Below are 22306 nucleotides of genomic sequence, written 5' to 3' on the forward strand. Positions count from 1 at the left end.
ATGATAAAGTTTGCTCTGCATTTACTTAATGTCAAAAGATACTTCACATTCTTATGATTAAATATTCATTCAGTCAATGACATAAAATAGCATGCCACAATTTCTTATTGTAATATCTTTACTTTTCAAGCAGTATTAAGTAATCTCACAGCAAGAAAAAGTGTAACTTTGATTTAGATTTTAATTTATTTTTTCACCTATAAATCTATGCTTTGTTCCATGTAATATTATGTCACTAATAAGATTTGGAGAAATTTAAAACTAGTACTATATATTTTAAAATTTTGAACAAATGTAATAAGATTGAGACCAAATTGGAAGACAATACTAGAAGTTTGATCTCCTTCATTTGACAGGATAGGTTATTTGGAAGAATCAATTTTCAAAAATTCTTATAAAATCATCTTTATAATGTGTTATACTCTAGTTTATCAAAATCAATGGAACACGAGATGCTTTAGAAATATGGGAAATTCTCACCCAGTAGTGTTAGTTTCACAAGGAACAAGAAAGTTTTCCTAAGTGCCAGTGGATCTCAGTGGTGGGACTGCTCACATTCAACACAAATTCAGAGAATCAAAGAAGTTTTCACAAACTTTTTCCTTTATACAATTAGCCAAAGACCCCCTAAAAATTTTACCACTGTTCGAAACAACAGGAAAAATCACACGCAAATTGCTCAAAGAAAGAGCAATATTTCTTGACTAAGCCCATGCCTCTAATTTCCTTTTTAACAGCTGAAAAGATTAATGACTAACATAAAAATCAATGTTTAATGTCTAAATTTATGTTTTAAAGAAAAAGTTCCAAGAATATTTTGATAAATAAAAAGAGGAACAGAGGACAATCACTATTTAGAGAAGAAAAAAGACAAAAACAGAACATGGTTAAAAGTAAACAGATGAGTAACAGCAATAATGAAAGCAAACCTACAAACTAATGCATTTTTTAATAGTTTTTATTAACATAAATAATAATTATATATTCAAAAGACAGACAGCGCACCTCAGAGTAAAACGGATTCCAGGGTGTTGGGGAATACTAGGATACCATTCACACTCAAGGCAATTAAAGTAAGCATGGAATTACAGACAATGAAAATCATACAAAGAAACATACATCTATTAAATTGAATTTAGAAAAATAGCAGTGCAAAACCTAAAATGGTAACAGAAACTACAGCAGGAATCAGTGGAAGAAAGATTGAGAAAACTGCTGTTTGTGTAATGCACACAGTTACCTACTTGAGAATAACTATGTGATTTGGAGCTTAAGTAATTGAGTCGACACACAGGGCTCTGTGACACTTCGGTGGTAGACACTTTCCTCATGCACTAAAATCTCTAGAATAAAAGAAAAAAGAAGCTGATCATTATAACTTTCATTTATGAAGAAGAGAACATGGTAGACACAGACAGAAGGAAGCAATAAAAAAGATAGAATAATAAATACTTTTCTATTTTTAGAAAAAAAGTAGGTCTAAATGTTAAGAGTGAAAAGTGGAGCATATAGCAAGCAAACACAATAAAAATTGTCAAACCAAAACATTTATAATAACAAAACAAAAGATAACATGTCTAAAACTTATTTCATATTTATATGAATTTATAAAATATATTTTAAATAGGCATGCACACAAATTTTAAATATCTTTGAGAGACACAAATTCAGCTGAAATAAATAAAAATTAAAAACCAATAAATTTAAAAAGTTCAAATTTTTCTCTAAGTAAATCTGAATTAATATAATGCTAAAGAAACTATCTTTGAAATAAAATTTGAACAATTTCTGAAGTTTATGAAAAGAGATAAAATGAGAAAAATTTAGAAATATTTTAGTAAAAAGATAAGTAAAGATAACTAGTAATGGCTATTTAAAAATTTATAAAATTAGTCATTTAAAAATAAACGCTGGCACTCGACTGTAGAAATTTTCCATTATTTATATAGTAAACTCTCTATGAATTAGCAAGTAAATGACAGGAACAACAATGCGATCAGCGGGGGAAAAGTCAATTATTCTATATACAATGTGGAAACAATGAAGAAGGCGTAACAATCTAAATGCTAAGTAAATATAGAATATTAAATCACATTTGTTGAATTGTTATAGATATAAAAATTTATAACTTTTCAGATTTCTCTTTTTTTAGTATGTTTTAGGATTTTTTACTTCAATTTAGGATTTTACTTTCAGGTAATTCTTACTTTATAATAATGATATATATATTATTTTGTTACATTATACATTCTGTATAGAATAAATTTTCATGGTGAAGTGATTTTATTATTATGACATTTGTACATTCAACAATTTTTCTTATCCTTCTTGCCACAGAAATCGAGTTTACAAAGTTTTCTTTATTTAGAATTTTCTCACTGCTTTAGGGCAAAGGATGCTCAGAATCCAATAAAAAACTAAAAGGCTGTATTCTAACACTATAGACAAATGGACTGAAAACAGCAACAAAAAAAAATCAAATAAATGGTTTTAATTTAGGATTGTCTTTTATTTTTCCCGCTCCAAGATGACTTAGTGGTAGTGATAATTTCTGTCACAAAATTTTGAAAATCAAATGAGAGGAACCCTTTATTTACCTATGACCAAAACTATATTAATAGGGCTGGAGATTTAGCTCAGTGGTATCAGTGCCTGCCTGGCAATCACGAGGTTACAAGTTTGATCCCCAGTACCAAACACACACACACACACACACACACACACACACACACACACGAGAGAGAGAGAGAGAGAGAGAGAGAGAGAGAGAGAGAGAGAGAGACAGAGAGAGAGAGAGAGAGAGAGAGAGAGAGAGAGAGAGAGAACTATGTTAGTCAAAATGAAAACTTTAAAATTAGCCCAAAGTTGGAATTATCATCTTGGGAAAAATATCCTCCTTACCATATTACAGCACAATATTTTACTGATATAAATGAGGCAACCAAAAACACTATATACACTATATATATGAAATTTTAACAAATTATTTTTTCTTAAAATTTTTCATTGAAAAAATTTTTAATACATTCTAGAAATAGACACACTGAACTATAGCTGAATATGCATTGGCCTCGCCTGTCTATTGGATGGGAATAGAAAGCAAAATTATTAACTTCATGTACTGACTGTGCACATATAAATAAAAAAGAAATATCACTCCTGTAAAACCCAAACTATTTAAAAAGACACCACAGTTTTTTCACTTTTGGTTTAGCTTCAAACTCATAAAGTACTGTGTTTTGTTTTGCAATAAATTATCCATTAGAAGAATATGTTAGCTTCCAGGCAAGAAGTGAAAGTCTGACTCATTTTTAACCTCCGAATCATGATTTGGTAGAAGAATAGAAATGAAGAATCAAAGCAAACTTTATAGATTGGCATCACAAAACATTAGCAAAAATGGTTTAATTTGATGATGAAAGCAATGAAACTTTGTTAGCTCATGATTCATGTGGTTGTTATCCAAATGTGAACAGCTCACAGTGTCAATTGTAGCATCATTAGTGGCTGTCTTGGCCTTTTTTTTTTTTTTTTTTTCATGTCTGGGATTCTTGCTGCTCATTAAGATCTAGTTTGCATTCATTGCTTGTATTTTTGTTTATAGATACATAATTGTTAGAAAAAAATGTGCTCAAAGTGCCTGTAGTTCATGCCTTTGGCTAAATATTCAAGACAAAATCTTTTAGTACTATTATTTCATTTTACGCTAAACCCAAATACAGAGATATTCTCTTTTTCCTAGTGGTCTCACTGTGCCTTATTTTTACTCTACTTTCAATTGAAAATGGAATACACAACTGTGGTGAAATAACAATTTTAATATGTTTGATAATACTCATTTGGCAGCAATTTATAATAGTAAGTTATAATAAATACATGAATATGTTTACATATACTACATATAATCACAATAATTTCTACAGTAATAATGACAATAGAAATACACAGTTTTCAAGTTGTGTGAAAAATACTAATTAGTCCTTATGATCACCTTATGTGAATTTTATTCTAATGATTCATAAATTAATAGCTATAAGTTTCTTATGGTTTTGTTAACCGTTGATAAAGATTAATAAAATATTATATTTCTGCTTATGGTTAGCTAATAGTGTTTCAGATACTTGGGCTGGGACATAATTATCCAGTTCACCAAATAGCATTTTCAACTCAAAGTAGCATTTGAAATTCCAAGCTTGATTTTTGTAGAACATGTAAGTTTGCCCTCCTCATTCCTATTCCAACCTCCAAGACTCCAGTAAATGAAGAGAATGACAATTGAACTAAGTTCTCTACTTTTTACCAGTGAACTTCTCCCACTTCTTGCTGGTGCCTTCTGTCCAGGGATCTGGAGAGAAGAGAGGATTATAACAGTTAAAGTGATGTGATGACTCTTGCTTAGCTGGCCATAAACGTTTTAAATGACACTTTCATTTTCGCACCTCCTTCCATAGACTCACTAGATATTTTGCTGGAAGCCTCACGGCTCCAGTGGAATTTCTTAATTCATTTACTTACTCATTTTTTAAATGCAACAAATCTATTCTCTTTATCCCACCCACTGACTTTTAGGGGTCAACTCTAGCTCTCTCCATGTTCTTTTTTGAGATTTTGGTTTCTCTTAGTTCTTTTTTTTTTTTCTTTTTCTTTTTTTTTTTTTTTGCAAGACCTGAGATGACACGATACCACTTTTTGTGTAACAGAACATCTTCAAGGAAAGTGTGCTCTTGTGCATGCTACTGGCAATTTTGGAACTACACGATTTCAATGCAGTTGCACTTTCCTGGTTTGCTGTCAAGCCACACCTCCTTGAGACATGGGCCACCGTCTACTGTATCGAGTCACGGGGGAACAAAATCCTATGCTTCATGTCTTCTAATTACAGGAAATATATTATTGCCTAGTTCTGTAGTTAGAAGTTGCCCCCTTTCATCTGTGAAGGTCCTTTGGGAACTTAAAAGAATGTTATCTGCTAAAATGTGTACCAAATAAAATAGAATATATCCGTGGAACCTAGTAGAACGTTCAGAATCGATTTCAGACTAATTCTGAGAAGAGGATAGGTTAAAGATTTAGGTTGAAGACACTGCTGTGTGGTCAGAAGGAGGTCTGGCAAAACCATGGTAGAGTCCTTCACCCACTATTGGCTCTGACGAGTCCTATGTGTCTTAAAAATGGGTTCTTGTTAACAACACTGCCTGATCCAGTCACTGCCAGGGAGGACCTCTAGTTGGGTGTGTCCTTTATACAAACTACAATGCAGTAGTTGAAACTCTTTGCAGATTTGGAAGACATATTCTCATGGTCACCTGGTATATCTCACTCTTACTCCAAAGTGTGTAAGACATGCAAAGGTTCTTGTCCAAATGCATCTCCTCATGAATGTTTCCCAGAGAACCTTCTCTCTGTCTCATTCTTCCTTCCCTAATCTCTTACTCTTCATATTTTAAAACTACATGACATTTTTTATTAAAAAATAGTTATACCAGGTTTTACCATTTCCTTGGAAAAATTTCTGTATGGTTATTTGGGTTTAATATGTCCCATTTATCTTTTGTAGATCTTTGTATATAAGACATTTTAATTTGATGTTTTCTAGCATATCTACTCTTAAATCTAAAATAATAGTAAGGAGCTAAAGGCTCATGGTTCTTACCTTTAACAGTGAATCTGATAACAGAATGCTATTAAAATAATATTTTATATGAGAACACATGTTGTACTAAATGAAGAAAGAATGGTGTTTTATAACCTTGTTATTTAAATATTTATTTGTTATTCTTGGGGGTATTGCACAGAAGTTTCTCTCTCTCTCTCTCTCTCTCTCTCTCTCTTTTATTGATACGGGGGATCGAACTCACGACCCTGTGCTTGCAAGGCAGGCGCTTATGCCACTGAAATAAATTCCCAAACCCAGTTTTTGTCTCATTTACATAGTAGAACATTTATTTTAGATTTAATGTAACACTAGAAAAGTGTGCTTATATATTTGATTTATGTATCTAGTTTTCCCTTCAAATTCAAACACTTTTAAGATGTCATTTTTTTCAATGTCTTTTTGGTCTTACCTATAAAATATACTGATTTATGTGCAGAATTATGGGAACAAATGCATTAACACTGAAATCCACATATGAGAAACCAAATGAAACATTTTAAATTTTAAAAAGCTAATTCATGGTGAATGTAGTCTTTGTATATCTAAATCTACAATAAACTGTTGGCTCACTACTTTAAATAAGAAAAAAAATACATTTTAATTAAATTTTAAAACCCAGTGTAGATAAGAGTAGATTTACAGAAAGAAAATAAAACCAAAGAATGTGATATCTTGAATTCTGTCATCTTACTATGTATTTAATGCCTCATTACAAAGTATTGATTTTGGTGCATGAAGTACAACAGAAGTTATTTATTACTTATGCAAGGTACTGTCAATTCTCAGTTGAATCTGTAGTTAGATTTTTATGAATGCATAGAATATAACATTACTTGATAAATTACTGAATGGTTTTTAGTATTCCTAAATTTAAAACTGATACTTCTCGGGGCTATGCTTTACATTTTTGTTAAGGTCAAATGTAAAAGCTTTGCATTTAGCAGTCAATTATAAAATAGTTACTGCCTCAGGAATCAGCATGTCTTTTGCTTGATCAAAATAACTAACAGTTAAGAATTCATCCAGCTGTAATTTTTACTTACTATGATAATTTTATAAATGTGCCTACAAAAACAAACTTACTAGTCATACATGTAATATTGCCATTAAATACAGATCAGCTTTTACCTGATTCCAAAAATTTAAAAAAAAACAAAACTTCTTCCTTATAAATTGGAATATTAGTACAGATGGAATACAACTTAGTAAAGGACAAATTTAGTTACAAATGTAAGCAAACAGACAAGAAACAAAGTAACTTAAATCTTCTGTATGACTAAGGTTAAAATCTCAGAAAAGGAAAGCAAAACAAGAGTTTTCATTTTTTAAGTAAGGAGAAATCGCTTGCTATAAACCAAAATTATTCTGAGAAAACATTCAAATTCTCTATATACCATTAAAATTTTTTAAAGGCATGATAAATGTACTGAAAGGATAAAAGGGCACGATTTTTGAAATGGAATAATGGAAGTGAAGTCAGGCGCTTGCTGTGTTTGCTCTGTAGCCTTCTTCTGATAGTAAGCTTATTACATCAGTTGGAGAAGTTAGGGTTTTCCTAGATAGAGGGGAAAAAAAAGACCCAGTAGAACTTTTAGCACTATCTTCTGACGGGGGAGATAAGCTGAAAATGCGTGGAGACAGGATCTCAGTGAGAAAGGTGAGGGGAAAATTTACTCAAAAACGCACCCAGTTTTCCACTCAAATTGTTTATCCAATTCTTAATCTTTTCAAAACTAGCTGAATGCTAGGTTGAGAGTTTGAAAATGAGAGCAGAGTTTTTGTCTGTGTCCTTGTCCTGTCCTCAGCGGTACAGTTTGGGACTTTCCGGACAGAGGCCCTGATGGACATACTAAGATTGCACCTGAAAATTCTGGATATGTTCACATTGGAGTAAGTGTAAACAAAACGTACCAGAAACCTATGAAAATTGCTATCCAGTCTCAACTTTATTACTAATTAGATTGTAATCATTGACTATTACTCTATCTGTCCAGAAAAGAGAGGAGCCATTCCTAGAGAAATACAACAGTACAGATTTTAAAACCCATAATTATAGCATTTAATTTAAAAAGTGATTAAAGATACCAACAACCAAAAGAAAAATAATTAAAAAGAGACACACTTGATCCAAATGTTGGAATTAAAAAATAAATTAAAATCACCCTATACACGAGGCAAGAGACAATAGACCAAGAAATGGAAAAATAGATGAAAATAAGAATTATATCCAGAGGACTGGTATCTATCAATAAGGTATAAATGAATAATGCTAGAGCTGAATATTTAAGTCTCTAAGAAAACAAATGCAATAGAGCTTTTAACTGCATTAGACAGAGCAGAAAGAGTATTAGTAAATTTAAACCCTTTTCTCTCTTTTGTTAAAACCATTATTAACAGCCAATACCTAAACTGAAGCATGAGAGTGTATGAAAAACATCCAAAGAGCATAGAAAGCATTCAGTGTATAAGGAAAGGTGCTTTATATACAAAGAATTAAAGTTTCAGAGGAGGTAGAATAGAGAAAGACAGAAAGGAACAGTGAAAACAATAACTAACTTTCAAAAACTGGCAAAAAATATGAACTTGAAAAAATATGTGAAATCCAAACAAAATAAATAGAAAGTACATGACATCTAGATGCTACATAATGAAAGAATGGAAATGCACAAGAAGAATCATAAAATTATCCATATAGAATCAACAAATAATTCAAATAATTGAAAAAAATACCAGCAACTAAAATTTCTTTATTCAGAAAAAATATCCCTAAAATATAGATGAATTACATATGTTTTCATGTATACAAAAGTATGTAGAATCTATTACTAATAAACTTCCACCAAAGGGTGAGGAAAATTCTTTAGGTAGAAAGAAAGTGATCACAGTATATTGAAGTACAGGAATGAATGACTGACAAACCAGACATAAATATGGATTGAACATGACAATAACGAGGGACAAAAACAAGAAGAAAAAGAAGGAAACAAAGCATTTGTAAATCAGAGGAAGACAGGTTGAAGGGAGGGGAGGGGAATGGGAAAAAAGAAGCAGCTAGATAGATCATATACAGGTATACATTCCCTATGGTGAATGTAATCATCATGTGTATGTAAAACATACCAATAAAATAGAAAAAAATACACAAAAGATAGCCACAATGATGATTAAAAATTTTTTACATACATGTGATTAAAATATGTGAACATGACAATTGCAAAATTTGGGAGGGGGTATCTAGAATATTCATTTTCCATAAAGTTGTAGAGGAAGTGTGCAAGTATTAATTTATACTACAATATGATGGAACCTATAATTTACAGTAACCATTAAGAAAATCAGAAAGAAACTACAGCTAACAGATTAATATAGCAAAAATGCAATGGCAGTGAAAACCTGAGCCAGACATGGTGATACACAATTGTAATCCAGCACCCTGGGAGGCTGAGGATCACAAGTCCAAGTCCATCCTGGGTAACACAGAAACTTAACAAGACAGTGAGTCAAAATAATGATTGAATAAATAAAACAAAGACTCCCTGTGCAACCTTGTGTTCAATCTTCAGTTTTGTAAAAACAAAGTAAACAAAGAAAAATAAAACAAAAGAAAAACTCCAAATTCCTAAGCTCATATAAATGAAACTAGAACAGTATGAGTGTTTAAAGCAGGTTGGTATTTATGAAATCGAAGTGTTTTAAATTGTATCCAATATAAATGAACAAAGTATTTGAAGAATAAGATTATTAGATTGAATTAGGACAAAACTTCAAACATGTGTTATTCTTTAAAAAAGAATCTTTGCCTAAGACTCTGGAGTCAATCCAAAGGATAGAATCAAAGATACACCAAAGAAAGATCAGACACAAGAAAGTCCACATATGACTTTCCTTTTAAAGGTAATTTGGGGTCAAAAGTACTGCTAGTGGTAAAGAATGATATTTATAATGATAAAAGAGTAAGGAAAGATTGAACTTTCTAATCCTCTATGTTATCAGTACTTACTTCCCAGACACATAGAAAGTTAGCAAACACTAAACACCAGGAGTTGATAATACCTATTGTTTAAAACATTGGAAACATTGGAAAAATATGAACAGCACAATTAATAAACCTGCATTAATTGTCATATCATATAGCCTAGCTTCAATATTGGTTAAACAAATTATTTTCAGCAATATAGGAATCAATTACTGACATGATAGGTTACTGGATTATCTTTGTAAAATATAATTTTATTCTTAAAGAATGAAATATTTCAGGCTCAATCAGCTTGGTATCCCACTAGAATTTCTACTAACTTAGAAAAACATTTTATGCACGAAAAAGAACAAAATTTCAAGGGATTTTTCTATAATATGAGTTAACATTACTTGATCAATTAAAGAGAATTGTAACTTTCATAACAAGTATGTCATGGGATGTTGTATTTTCCAGTAAAGATCAGCATTATTAATTCTATTTTAAAATGTTATTGTAAAATGAAGAAAAGTGTGATTTCTTTTTAACTTACTAAAGTCTTCTTACACATATTTATATTATATTGCTGAACTCCACTTTTAGCTATGCATATGTAATTTGTATTACCTAAAAAAGAAATTCTCTCTAATGTTAATATGGTGAGATTAACGCTCTATATGGCAGTTTTCCAAATTGCTGTGAATGATGTCAAAGTCCTGGGTTCTGTTATTCATTGGTCAGTGAGTGTTGTATCATGCTATGTCCACAGAAGCCCCTAAATTGAGTAGATATTTTATAAAATGTGTGAGGCAAAAATTGGAAGGAAAATGTAAAATGTGTATGGATCAGCAGAACGATTTGGAAAAAATACTGCTTAAGGAACATGCCCTTTGAATCAATAACATCATCTTGTTTAATAAGCTCAGCCATTTGATTTATCAGAAAAGACTCAGATTCATCCCTCATTAATAGAAAACTGCGCTGCGGGCTTTGTTTACTTAGAAAACTAAATCAGAGGAAATGTTGCTAGATTCCATTTGTATGTGGTCCCAATAATTTACAATGAACAAAATGAACTTACAGTTTTGACAACACTAGGAATTATTTCATGTGAAGTAAATTACATAAAAATAAATCCAGCTCAATTTTAAGAAAAATCTATAATTACTGTCTCACCATAATTATCTGCAAAACAGGGTGTTAATGTAAGGATGAATTAACATAGACCTAGATGGTTTTACATTACTACCCTTGGGCTTCTCAGGGGCAAAGAGACACTGATAAAGATATGTGAGCCCATGAAACGTAGGATTATACAAAGTTTGAATAAACTGGTAAAGTGGCAAAATGAGGCACGTTCTCTTAAATGAAGGTGTATTTGATGTGTCAGTTTAATAATTAGGCCTAACATGCAGTTCATGCATTTCTCAGAAAACTAATTTCACAGACTTATCTCTGGAAATGCATGAATTTAGCTGAGAACCCATTTAGAATTCTTTAGCTTCTAGTCCGTATGTGTCTTTGTCTAATGCATAGAAATATAGGGAAGGTTTAAGAGTTGAGCTTTTAATTAATTACTCCACTAAATATCTTGCCTGGGTGTAATATAGAGAGTGAAAGTCAGTACTTCTTTGACTAAAATGTCATTATTTTTCACGCTATACTAAAGGCCAGCTTAATGGGTTACAGTTTCACAAATAATTAGACTAAATTATAAAATGTCAAAATAAATGAACAAGCATGGCCTTTGATATTATTTCTTTATTTAAAACACTACTGATTTGCATACAGACTAATTTTCCAAATTAGAAAAATTTAACTGTTCTTTCTAACATTTATGCAAATTATCTTATTTCATTTATTTATGATATTTCTAAATTTTTAAATGCTATTGCTAACAAAAAGATCCCAGGGGTTTTTACTCTGCTGAAGGAAAATTTATATTATCTGATAATTTCTCACTGAACAGTAATGACAATCTTTACAATCATTTCAGCAATTACTTAACTAATTAGTTCCCTCACTTTCTTGAAAATTTCTCTATCAATTACTGATAGTTTAAGTGCCAAAATGCATATGTTTATGTGTGTGTGTGTGTATGTTTCTGTGTGTGTGTGAAAGTTAATTCCCTGAATAACGCATTCAAATAATGTATGGAGCCATGTCTGCTTTCTCGATCAATTTACATTTAGTCTGCGTAAAACTGATACCTCAATTACTTGCATCCCATCACTGATCAACTCTTACTTCATTTTTTCAAATTTACCCTCCAAGTCATTGATAGCCATGTTATGACTACATTAGCACCCAGCTAATGATCTTACTGAAGTCAACAATGTTCTCTCTCCATAAGATCTGGCTTCCCAGTGGCATAAAGCCATCTGCCTTTACTTCCCATTCATTAGTGGCCCTATTGCTTTTCACTCAGATGGGGGGTCAGCAAGTACAAGCTGAGTCCAGGTATGCTACTTAAGCTGTTATTTTACTTGAATTAGTTAGGTTACCAGGGCAGGATCTGTCTATAGCAATGGCAAAAATCTAGAGGACAGGAAAAATATGAGACCTTTTAAGGTTTAACTTGTAAGTATATCACTCCTACGTGTGTTCATGTTTAATTGGTCAAAGTCAGTCTCATGGCTGAGTGGTGTGTCAATGGGTTGGGAGGTATACTTTGTTTTTAATGTTGCAATACAAAAAGTATTAATGCAAAAAAAAGTGTGCTTGTTCCACACAGTTTAACCACTAGGGAAGGATTTCTCCCTTACATGCATTCTTTAAAACCATTGGCTTTCTGATCTCAATTGTACACTGCTTGTGCTCTCTTATGGTTTTTTTCTCTTGCTTTCCAAATGTTGACATTTTATAACATTTCTGATTAAATACAAAGTTTAATTTTACTACTCATTCTATACAATTTTCTTTTTGAGAGTTTGATCTACTTATGCAAATTCATTACTTGTATTCATTCTAAATGCTTAAATCTCAATTTGTAGATGTCTTACTTGAACTTCAGACTCAATTTCTAATTCAACACTAGGTTTATCAACTTAAACAGATATTAAAACTCCAGTCTCTGTATGTCCACAGTGAAATTAATGACAGACATTGTAATTATCAAGAATGTTACTTCTATTCTCTTTAAATATTAATGATGACATTTTGTACTGAGATATGCAAGTTTAAATTGTAGAAAACAAACTAAACAACTTTCCTTTTCAGTACCCCAAACCTTAATCGTCACTAAATCCTGTTGAGTCTATCAAATCCCTTTTCTAATATTTCTGCAGGTCTTGTTCTAATTTATCTGACAAATTTTCTTATAGCGATTGTCATCAAGGTATTGTGCTAAGCCATGTTAAATACTCAGAAATAACTTGTCTTATATAGGATATAAATATTAATATATTGATAAGTACTAAATGGTGTCAAGAGAATGGAGTGATAAGTTTTAGAAGGTGACTTTATGAATAAATTGCTGTTTTATTATCCAGCTTGTGTCTTATATCATACAAGAGGAATAGTGTGTAGATATAGAAGGAAGACAAGATAGCAGAGAAAAGACATACTCAGCAATAAGTTAATGAGCATAATCACAAAATAAAATTGCTGTATTTAAATGTTAAATCTCAGCAAATCTGAATGTAGATAGTTTGTGGCCTTCCTCCAATTCTATGGGCTCAATTATTAGAACCTAGAAGGCTGGCATATCTTCTTCTTCATTTCTGAGGAGACAGGCATAATTTATTGGGAGTGTCAGTCAGAGTCAAACAGAGTCAGACAGAGCCAAAGTCTCCTAGTGATAGTGGTGGTAGTGAGTAGTTTTCTTTAGTAGTAGAATCAATGCATGTGAACGATAGAACTACACATCTGAGTATATTGTTTATATTGTAATTACCGTCATGCTCTGTTTTCCTAATTTGCTTAGTCAGTTTTTACCCTTTCTGCTGGTTTCATGAGCTGTCCAAAATATTTCCAATGTGCTGTTTTCTTCTGCTTCAGCTAGATGCAGTGTGCTTTTTACCAGCTGCCTGCCTTTGGCCAAGTTCTGTAGACGCAGACACTAATACGAGAGATTCTGCGTGACAGATCCATTAGAGATGAGACCTCAAGATTTAGGAATGTAGGAGGCAAAAAAGGAGCAGTCAGGGGCATAATTTCAGGCAGATTCCTGTGGGGGGTTAGACTAGCCTGTTCTGTGAGAGGAGATGGGAACTGTGAGCTACACTTTGGAGTTTGTCATTTTTAAGGTAATGGTGTCAAGTTTCTTTAGTCTGTCAAAGTCAGTTATCAGAAAACGTCCACCTCAGGGTGTGTAAATCCCAAGGTATTTCTGTCCGTATATGTAAGCAAAACAGCTCCTGCACTTTAATAGCAGTATCAGGGAGCGGTGTTGGTAGTAGGTACAGAGCAAAACACAAACTGCAGAGTCAGGAGGAAACCACACACAGAGAGATTTCTCTATGGAGCTATGATGTTTTCTATCAAGTACAACTGGTTAAAAATCATGAGGGCTTACATAATTTATTTCCGTGGAAATGTAATTGTTTAACTGTTCAACTTGGGAGGAGATGCAATGAAACTCTGTTCATGTCAGAGAATTGAGGGGCTTGGGATTTAGCTCAGCAGTATAAGCACCTGCCTGGCAAGAGCAACATCATGAGTTAGATCGCTGGTATCCACAAAAAAAAAAAAAAAAAAAAAAAAAAAAAAAAAAAAAAAATCAGAGAATTTGTCACACAGAAGACAAACAGCATTCATTTGCAGGTGGCAAAGAATAATTGTTAAATATGTGCTGCATGAAGCCCAAATGTCTTGCTTCTGTCACTTTGTAGAAAAAGACCTATAGTAAATCATATGACCATATCTATGTTCTTTCATAACTAGCATTAGTTAATCCTTGTACTTACACCAAAGGGGTTTTTTTTGCACTTGAATCAATTAATATTTCCATAAAATTCAGGACAATACCTGGCTTGTGGTAAACAATAGAAAGTTGTTAAATAAATGCTGTTGTAAATAGCCAATTTGATTGTCCTCTGGAATTTCCTAACAATTTCTCTGCAATGGAATAATTCAAATGACATTGATTTAAGACAAATCATTGGAATGCTGGAATTAAAGATGTTGACCATATAGAAATTTATTCTGTTTTGATCTCCAGCATTAAACTCATTATACTTATTTGTTTTGTTGTTATTGAAGGGAGGGGCTTCATTGTGTGAGTCTTGAAGGGAAGAAGAACCTGGTCTTCCTAGGATTTTGATTTTAGAAAGAGTGACTTACACTACTGGGATAGGTAACAAACATTCATGGAGATAGTAGTAATTGGAAGCGACCACGATTTTAGAATGCCTTGGCTATACTTTTTGGCATCCGATTTCCCTGATTGTGCTTATTTTCCAAGCCTGGTCCTCTAGATTCTGCAACTGATCTGTGATTTGCCAAAGATTTTTCAAATGAATTCCTTTTGTATTTTAGTTAGCTAGCCTTGATTCCACTGCTGTTACCAAGAACATATAGTCAACAAGCCTCCACCTGGAGAACTATGCTCAGGGGGAAGCAATAGGCGATGAAATACAGATGCAGCTTTAAAGTCTTCATTCATTGTTGAAGCTGAGTCTTGAATTTCTATGTTCCAAGTAAGCTATCGGCTTCTTATCTGAGTTCCTTCATACTAGCAACATTTCTATTGCTTGCACCCTCAAATGGACAGATACAGATTTATTCATCTTTCTACGAAATGCACTATCCAATTTTTTAATCATCAGAATCTTTGCAGTACCCAATTCTTTAAACATCTGATTCTTTTTCTAATTTTCTGTTTTAATTTTTAAGTACTAGCAATTAAACAGGGCCTTTGCTCTGACATTTATCCTCAGCCTTTTGTTTTTTATTCATTTTTTGAGAAATGGTCTCACTTAGAACAGGCTAGGCTTGCAGTTTTCCTGCGTCAGAGTCAGCGCTCTGGGATCGCAGGTGCTCACCATCACACCTGGCTCAGGTTAATTTTCATAGTTTCAGAATTTTAGCCTTTACAGGTGCCAACGATCCACACTATCCTGGGTAGTGTATGTATTAAATTCAGGGTTTTTTGGGGGGCAGGCTCATTACAAAAATGTTAGTAGAGTATTAACTCGAAGTGGCTTTTCCTCCTAGTCATTTGATTTTCTTAACATAATACTTCTTTATTTTAAAGAGAAAAAAAAAGATAAAAATAACAATGAAGCAAAATTTCAGAAGAACTTAGTAGGACAGTTATGATAATTACTAAATTGCTAATTGTTGTCTTCATATAGTTATTCACAGTATAAAATATACTGTACTTTGAATAATTTGCACTTTGGATCATGAATTTTGGAGCAAAATCGCATGGATTTAAAAGTAGATCTATGATTTATTGCTTTGGTAATTTCATGAAGCCCCTGTTATTGAATTAAAAAAAAATATAAGTTTAAATTCTCTGTAGTGTAATTAGGGAGTTTGATTGAATTATATGGAACATACAGGCCTCATAGTAAAGACAGAAGGGACAGTAATTATTATTACTTGCCAGCTAATATACAATATTTAAAAATACCCATTTTTAGTGACTAATTTCACAAAATGTGTTCTTGTATACTAATATGCAAATCTTGTTAATTTGCTATTTATTTTATTTTTAGGGTCTACTATATCTTCAGTAAACCTATTATATATTTCATACATCTGTACATGTATATATCTAATTTTTATCCTGCACACAAGGACTGTAATATAATTATTAGCATTTAGAAAGAAGGTTATATGAATTATAATTAAAATCATATAGTATTTTTTTATTTTGCATACATAAATCTGAGATCTCTTTTAAAATGCTCAGATATGTTTGTACTGTTAATTTCTGGGAAATAATTACACAAATGTTTCTTAAAATCAAGCAGTTATAACTCATATTTAAAAAATTAAGACTTAGAATTATAAATTTAACAAAAATTCTACTATATTTTCAAAAAATTTTGATGTGTTCTATTTTATAATGCTGAATATAAGATTAACAATGTAATGCGATATAAAGAAGAAACTGACTGAGTCTGTATTATATGGAACAAGATGGATAACCCCACATGGAATAAACTAAATACTTTATCCAGTTGCAAGAAAGTGTATAGATAAACTTCAAAGTCAAAATTTACACTATTTTCCCCTTCCAGCTGTCAGTAGCATTTTGAAAATACACTGAATGCATTTTATCCACAAAGAAACAAAGATCCTTGAGAAGAAAATATTTTTATCTTACTATTTTGTCTCAGCTGTGGGGTAAAGAAATACAGAAATGTTCTGGACATGTTATTCTCAGCCCAAAACATGTTTTGACATTCTAGTGATTGAACCCTAGTGCTTCACACTGAGCTACATTTCCAGCCCACTTTTATATTTAACTTTGAGAGAGCATGTTAAGTCACTGTACTGCCCATGAGGGTTCAAACTCACAGTCCTCCCGGCTTAGCCTCTTTGGAGTGGTGGGATTCCAAGTGTTCATCATTGCTCCCAGCTACAAGCCTACAATTATAAAATATGAAACAAGGAGAAGCTCTTCAGCATTTTGGACCACATATAATGTTTATAAATGCATTCTTTATCTAAAAATTGAAGAAGCATTAGTCTGCATGTATTAAGACGACATCATAATATGAACACGACTTTCCATTTATTCTTAGCAATAGTGATAGGTTAAACTGTATCATAATCAAACTCAGTTTAATTATTTATTGGTAAATACAGTTTCTCAGATAAGTGGAGAAAATGTAGTGCATTTATTAGATTACATATGTGTAGTAGATTACATATGTGTTTACTATACATTAGACAGAATACATCAGCTCATAGTTCACAGAATTTAAAATAATTTTAGGTGAAATGTAAAAATGTCAAATAATCAATGTACACTAATAAATTTTGCATTAAAGAAGACCTTGTCTAATAAGGTATAATAAACAAAAGTTGTAGATTAATATAAATAACAAAAGAGACAAAGCAAAAGAAAAAAATAATAATCATTATGACTACATAAAAATTTAAAAAATACTTTAAAAAACCTAAGTGATGTTATAATACAGATGACTGAAAAAATATACATAAAGTTATGTGAAAATTGTTACATTATGAAGAACAGTTAGGACAGATAAAAAACGAAATGATATAAATAGAAAATTTGCAAATAAAACCAGAAATGGCTAATAAATCTCACTAATAATTAAAGATAAAAAATTATTACAAATGAGTTGGCAATTTTTTTACACATTAAAATAGAAAAATTCAAAATTAAATGTTAAAAAGAACTAAAAAAATTCTAAAATGTATATTTGTTGGTGGGCAAGATGAACAAACAATATAGTAGTATTTCTGTTAGTGTTCACTAGAGATACAGAGTTAACATATGATACACAAATGTATAGGGATTTATCAGTTTGGTTTGTAGTGGCCATCCAGAGTCAGGTATGGAGGAGTGGTAAAGGGCTTTCTGCGTGCTAGAGACATAAAGGACCCAATAGAAAGTCTCACATAAGTTTGTATCCAAAGACCAAATTATCTGGGGTAGAAGGCTGTGGGATCTGCTCTGGAAGCAGGGAAACAATGTTCAAGTTGAAAGTGAATTCTGGAGCTCCTCCAGAGAAACAGAAGCGAGTCAACTTTCTTTATTTCCTTTTTGTCCCATCCAAGCTACCATCTATTAGATAGTGCCACTCACATCCAGGGTGGGTCTCCTGTTTTCAGCATATTCATGTGGCCAAACCCACAACTACGCTTATCCAATTAGTTGAATGATTTTTATTCGCGAGAACAGGATAAGTTAACTGTCACAAATCATGTATCTCCTAACACCAAAAGTGCATGTATTTTATGATGCAGCAACTCTGTATCTCAGTATTTACCTAAAAAACTACTTACTAGGATGCTCACTGCAGTAGTTTACACAAGAATGAATTTCAAAACAAAAAGGAATTGCTTATCACTCTCTGATGTCTAAATAATTTACCCATTCTATAGATTGCAATGAACAAATTAAGAAGATCCTTATGTAACAACAAAGATGAATATTCAAAGCACATGTTTTGAGAAAAATAAATGAATAGTGGATTTAATATACATGGTATATACATATAGAATGATGACTTATAAAAGACAAACAAAATAAAATTATTGCTATGAGTCCAATAATATAAAATATTTTTGTAGAGAAATCAGAGGTGTGCATGAGTATGCAAAAATGTGTTGTGTGTACGTGTGCATCTGAAAGTAAGAACTTACATTATTTGCAAAAATTTATTTGCACTATTTCCATGAAAATAATTATATACTGTGTTAAATATGCTTTACACAAACTCAGAACAATAATTTTCTTCAAAAAGTAGAGATTAAGATTAAATTAGCCACAGTTATAATCATAACTGCAGATACACAATAGTGGTTGCTCTTTTTATGGCCATTCTTTTCACCAGCATCTAAAAAGCGAGTAGCTCTTTAAATTTCATTTCTTTTGGATATTTGTAGTTTGTGAAATAAATATAATAGTGATCATCACTGAGAAAATGGATTTAGGGTATACTCCCGTGTCTTTCATTAACACACTTGGTGTTGACTCTATTTGTCTAAGACTAGAAACCTAATAAATGCAAAATTTTGTGGTAGGGAAAATAGTTAATTGGCCCGTTGAATTAGAATCATTTTCAGTATTGGTTGTAATATATATTTGTATATTATAAATAATTATCAATACAAAAATATTGATAATCACAGGTGACTGCAGTACAGTTTGAAGTTCTGATCCATTATTTGTTCAGTGAATTAGCTCTCAATCTGAATGGCATGCAGAATTATAGCTGATTTTAAAAATGCCAATGCCAAGAAGTCTTTCCCATTGTCCTGTTAATCTGACTGGTACAAAGTAACAAGGTATGAAAAGGGTAAAGAATTGTGGCTTTTTGAAAAATCTGGGCTGCATTTTGAACAGAGTGTATCTTTATTAACCTACTTTAAAGATTTCCCTTAATGAGAGAACTTTAATTACTTGTATAGGCTACAACTCTATACTTTCAGTTTATTATTCTTGAGTCATTATTAAAATCAGTATGACTTAATTCCACAAGAACTATTACTCAGAATCACTGAATAACAACATATTGTATAAAAATGCATTTCAAAATTTTAAATTCAGATAAAACATTAAAATTATATTATTATTTAGTGTATATATTCACAAAATTATGTATGTATGTTACTAAAAGTTATTTAAAAAATTTTATTTTCTTATATAGAAATAAGATTATTTCATAATCACAAATCCTAAACATCTTAACATGCAAATATTTTTATCAGTTGGCTTATAATTATTTTAATTGAATCAATTACATGCCTTTGCACAAATGATTATGAGGTGTAATACATGTATTACAGAAAATGAACTTCAAGGTAATAACTATAGTAGAAATATTAAGTTGGAATATTTTACTGCCTTTTTAAGTATAGCAATATACTATAAGCACAAAGTGGCTAATTCCATCATTATTATTCCTGATTAAAATATAAACAGCTATAACCAATAAAAAAGTACTTAACATTTCAAATATTTGTTCTTATTGTTTTTAAAGGGTGGCAGCAATAGAAGTGAAATTATAGAACAGAATGCTGATTTGATTTTAAGAAACACTTATGATTGTTCTGTGATGCTGAAATAATTATCTGAATTAATGCATCTGATCTAATCATATAATTTGAACTTTCACTGGTGATATTTTTTGGAAGCCCTGTGAGTCTTATCATCAATTTGTGCTCTTTATCACAAGTAGATCTTATATCTAAAGCACAAAACTCAGAAATGTTTTTGTGTATGTAGAACTCTATTAGAGTTCACTGCAGAATCAGATTTAGTACACACACATATGATTCACAACTCATTTCCAAGACGAGGATACAGTGCTGGACTGCATAGTCAGGAGCAAAAGAATGCGAAAGAGTTGTCTTCACCTTGGGGAGCCAGAGGGCCCAAAGTTTGAAGATCTGGACTTCACTGTAAGGTTCCATGTGAGCATCTATGTTGGATGCCTGGAGATGGATATCCAAAGCTGATGGTGAAGACTGGAGCTCCATGCTCAAAGCAGGAGCCCAACTTCTTTCCCTTTATCCATCCCTGACTCGAGCCTATTGGTTGGTATCACCACTTAGAGTGCTCTCCGACCTTCAGTAAGTCAGTCATCCAGACACATCAGCTGTGCCACACCCATCTGCTAGGTGTCTCTTATTCAAGTTGACACCACAATTAGCTATCACAAAACCTTTCTATTACAAAATAAAGCCCTAAGTGTTCTGCAATACAAAAATGACAAATACTGTATCAACATTCTAATATCTAGAACCTTTGAATATGTTATGTCACATGTCAAAAGTTGTTTTTCTGATATGACTTTGTAACCTGCCCTGGAATAGCAAACTCTACTAACCTTTTTTTTTTTTTTTTTTTTTTTTTTTTGTCTGTTTGAGACAGGGTCTTGCTATGCAGTTCAGGCTAGCCTTGAAATCACTTTGCAGCCCATGCTGGTCTCGAACTCATGTGATCCTTCTGCCTCAGCCTCCTGCGTGCTGGGATTACAGACATGTGCCACCATGCCTAGCTTAATAGCAAATTTTAAAAATTAGACTTTTTTTTCCAACAGAGAAATGGCTTCTCTAAACATTTTTAATCCCAAGTCACATGCCTCCACCTCTGCCTTTCCTCACCTAAAATAAGTGGACAGAATATGCAGAAAGTTAAGTCTAGTTTTCTATCCTTAGGCAATGGAGGGGAGATCTGCATCCGAAAGTGGGAAAACAAGCCTGCACAGAGACGGTCTCACTTCTCTAACAGTGCCGTCCTGTGAAAGACCCTGACACACCTGTATGTGGTAAGATGGTGAGAGAAGGTGATTGAGCTCCTCCTCAGAGCAGCTGTGACTAAATCTTTTTTCCCTTTTACCAAAATAAATAGCTTTCTCTGACCTGTGAACAAAGGAACTATGAGGAAAGGAACCTGATCTTACCCAGCAAAGTGGTGATTAACACACGGGAAGACTGTCTTGAACTATCGGTGTAGACCCAGAGTAACCACACAGGTTCCAGAAACAAGGAGGGAAAGAGTTCAAAGTGAGAGGGAAAAGATGCTGATGGAAGGCGGAAGCTTGATTCCAGCTTTAAAGATGGGAGAGAAGGGAAAAGTCAAGAGATGTAGCTAGTCTTTAGAAGCTGGCGAAGACAAGGAAAAAAATTCCACTGGAATCTCAAAGAATTCAGCATTAGTAACACTCTGATTCCAGCCTTAAAATACTCATTTCAGAATTGCAAACTTTATTTAACATTAAGAGAATATTTTTTTGTTTCATGACATTGATTTTCTTGTAGTTTATTAAAGCAATTATAAGAAAACTAATACAGCTTTCTACATATATTAGGCAGATTGCCAAATGGAGAGGGGATTAGAGCAAGGGGAGTATAGAGGGCCTTAGGAATAAAAATGATCAAAGAAGATACATATATCAGTTCCCCAAAATGAAGGTAACTACTGTGTATCACAAACATATACTAATAGAAATAAATGAAACAAGTTATCCCACCCAATAGCAAAGCTGTATAGTTTCTCCTAATTATTTGTTAACATAATTGATTCGATTTAGGTGAGTTGCCTA

The 22306-nt window shown here is 32.3% G+C and overlaps 1 long non-coding RNA gene across 1 annotated transcript; it reads right to left on the bottom strand.

Annotated features, from left to right (window-relative positions):
• Positions 1 to 4293: 4293 nt before the first annotated feature.
• Positions 4294 to 20829, bottom strand: LOC134472931 (uncharacterized). Its single transcript, XR_010042965.1, has 3 exons — positions 20616 to 20829; positions 17082 to 17150; positions 4294 to 4345 (listed from the first exon to the last, which is right to left on the bottom strand). It is a non-coding gene; the product is annotated as an uncharacterized LOC134472931 (long non-coding RNA).
• Positions 20830 to 22306: the final 1477 nt, after the last annotated feature.

The sequence above is a fragment of the Cavia porcellus genome, unplaced genomic scaffold (genome assembly GCF_034190915.1).
Source record: "Cavia porcellus strain 051 isolate PalLab524CR breed Dunkin Hartley unplaced genomic scaffold, mCavPor4.1 scaffold_2, whole genome shotgun sequence".
Taxonomy (NCBI): domain Eukaryota; kingdom Metazoa; phylum Chordata; class Mammalia; order Rodentia; family Caviidae; genus Cavia; species Cavia porcellus.